The sequence below is a fragment of the Meleagris gallopavo genome, chromosome Z (genome assembly GCF_000146605.3).
Source record: "Meleagris gallopavo isolate NT-WF06-2002-E0010 breed Aviagen turkey brand Nicholas breeding stock chromosome Z, Turkey_5.1, whole genome shotgun sequence".
NCBI lineage: Eukaryota > Metazoa > Chordata > Aves > Galliformes > Phasianidae > Meleagris > Meleagris gallopavo.
In genome coordinates, this window is record NC_015041.2 from 65,200,971 (window position 1) to 65,204,351 (window position 3,381).

Below are 3,381 nucleotides of genomic sequence, written 5' to 3' on the forward strand. Positions count from 1 at the left end.
CTCGAGGAGAAGGGGAGCGGATGGCGCGGAGTGCCCGGGCTGCCGGCAGAAGGCGTTACCCTTGGGGAGGAGATGCGGGTGGAGTTAAATCTTACCGCGGTGACGGCGTTGTAAATCGCATTAATAATGGTGCTATATTGGCGTCTTCACCCGGAAGGTGAAAGTTGTGTTCGCGGCTGGGTGGAGAACAGGGCGGCTTTAGGAGTGGGTCGGAGCTGGTGGGAAGAACTGTGAAACACTTCATGCAGTTCTGAACGTGGTTTTGCAGAAATCAAGCTACAGAAACTTCCATGGGACACCAGCATGTGTATTTATACATACCAGTCTTCGTTGTATGAATGTGTTTATATGCATGTATATAAACGTGTATAATAGTACATGATACGTGCGTATGCATTTGCATCTGCAAACAAACAAGCAGAAAAACAGCAGTTTAATAAATGCATTCACTCAGCTAAGCTGTCAGTGGATTTGCATTTGTGTGTGCACCTTTAAATCTCAGAAGTCAAGGCTGACTCTTTGTAGAACACTTTATTTTTACTTCCATTTCTAGTGTTTGTGTATTTTGGCAGCAGTTTTCAATCAGACTTCAAGGCAGGAAAAGTGGCTCTGCTGGAGAAGCCCAACCTGAAGGAGTGTGTGCTACATCATTCAACAGTAATAGAGCTGGTAGTGTTAGTACTAGGTGTAATTTGTGCAGCAGTGTAAATGCACGTAATGCTTTACAGACACAAAGTGCTGTGAGGTGTTAAAGAATCTGAAAAAAATAACGGTGTGCAGAGAAAAACTGCAAACAGAAGAGAGCGTAGCAGTGTGTGATGAAGGTCTCACCTCCTGTAGGTGGTGCTTGCCCTTCTGGCTGTCAGTTTAGCCAGACAGGTTGGCCTTCATAATGTACACTGTCTGTAAAGCTAGGCAAGTGAAAACGTAGTTTAGCAATGAGTCTAAATTCTGGAAAACGAAGGAGAATCTATGTGAAGACTCTCAGGATTAGCTCTTATGGCTGCTTTGCTTAGGTAGCAGTAATTCACTTAGCTCATAAGGATCTTAGGATCAGTCTGTAACTTTCACTTCTTGATCCTCCTTTGAATTCCTAGGAGCCCTCACACTAAGAGCAGAATTTTATAGACTCTACTGGTGCAGAGGCAGGTTTACAGGAGGAAGGTGCGTCCATTCACTTGCATTTTGGCATTAAGAGGCCACAGATATATGGCAGAATTAGTCTGATCCTGTGTGGAGCCATTTCTGCATGTGTTCAAAACCTATATGCATCCTTGCTTTTCCTTTGTAATATGCAGAGGTGTCTTGTGGTTAAAAGACATGAAAGATAAGGTCAGAAATTAACTTAATATTGTAGCAAGATATTTTTACTGATGGCATAAGAAACACTTTCATGAATTTTCCTGCAGGAAAGTAGATAAAATAACTACAGAAGTTATTAATCCAGAATCAGATAAGCAAGACTGTGATTGCTGTGCCCCTTTTAATTCCCTTTGCCATTCTTAGCTGGATTTTTTCCTATTTCAAGCTGAATATTTAATCCCAGTAGTGTGTGAAGAAGCTGAGTGTGCTTAGAGGAAACAGGTTGACTAAATAAAGGCGAAAGAAGGACATCTCTGTGCAGTGCTGGAAGGTGGGCCAGCTGACACTCAGACACAGTAATATGGAGTGCCGTGACAGAGTTTTACAAGTATGTATTTAAAGTTGGTCTTTTGAGGGACTGACATCAGGGTTTGTTTTCTTCAGTGGTGTGCGACTGCAGTCAGACGAACAAACGTGGCTGATTTGTTCTCGTTTCCCAGTCACTGAACCTCCAGTAGGCCATTCCTGTGTCATTTCGCAGCTGAGGAAGAAAAGAGCAGCTGCATAGTAATAGATGGGTGAAGGCCCAGTCTGTGCACTGTGCTGCACGCGCTCCGACCGGAGCCCAGGGTGGCACACACTGACCTGTTGCTGCAGTGTCCCCTTCTGGTGGAGGATGTCTGAGTGTTGATCTCATCAATCAGCCACGTGCGCCAGCCGGTGGGATTGCTAGGGCCAAGGGGCAAGAAGTGCTTCCTTTACAAAGTCCTTCTGGACAGCTAAACCACTTTGAGTGCGTTGACCTGTGTGTGTGTTTTCATTCTGTTTGCCCTTCACGTTGTGGTGCCTTTCAGTGATTCAGGGCAGAAGAAAACAGACTACAGCACTTGCTACTTACTAGGGTAACCCTAATTCTCTGTTCCCCTCTGAATATAAAGTCTCCAGATTATTATTTTTTTTTCTGTCAAATTAGGCTTTAGTATCTTCTAAATGAGCAATAGGCAAGACTGATTTTTCTCATGCTACAGTTAATACATCTTGTTGCTATGCTGCAGTTACACTTTTCAAAGAAGTTACATAGTTCTTAACATATCTGAAAAGCCTCATTAAGGTTGACTAATACCTTTTAATCCCGAAGAAGTGGTAAAAATGACTGGAAAGGGCACTGGTGGTGAGTTGACTACTGGATAATCATATTCGAAGCTACAAGAGCCTTTGTTATTCTAAGAGGAGTATTGGCAAGAAGGTCACACTTTCCTGCTTTTGAAAAGCTTTTTTTTATATTTCTGTTCTGTTTAAATAGTGAGAATACAGGCATTTTTACTAAGTTAATTCACTCTAGGTCATTCATCTTCTGGCACAAGAGGCGCTGCAGCACTTCATTTGAGTACCCATGATTTATTTTACAAAGTTAGATTTGTGAAGGGCAAATAAACACACACCAGTAAGTTAACAAAACCTGAAAAATAAAGTTTGAACTCTGTAATGACTAGTTTTGGTATTGGTTCATTAAGCTTAGAGTGGGCTTTTTCAGTTCAAACATAATCAGAGTTTTTTGTGAAGCTTGTATATTAAATGCTTTGGGATGACATAAGGAAGCCCACATACAGGTAGAAATGTTATTTCTTTAAAGACAATACAGAGCAAGTACTTAATAAGGTAAGTAGAAAATGTGAAAAGAAATTAATGTTACATACTGTTTTCTGTGTTTCTTTATTAAAGCATCATTCTGTAGCCTATGGTTAAACTTGAAAGATTTGTTTCCCCATTTAGGAAAACTATGAACGAATGAAAGCCCTGGTCACTAAACTCCAAGAAGAAGCAGAAAAAATCAGATTAGGTAAGTGTGCTAGTCCAGATTTTAGAAGGCTTGTTAAAACTATTCCTCAAATAGAATGCTTTTCCTTTTTTGTAATTATTTTTCACTTTAGTTGCGTGTTTACTGATCGTTCAGATACAACATGCTAGATGGATTGTAACAGTCGTACAGAAATGTGTGTCATCTGTTTAAATCTACTTTCATCAGCTGAAAACCTTAGAGTTTATATCCAGGTTAGGTTGGTTAAAAACTTAGTTGAT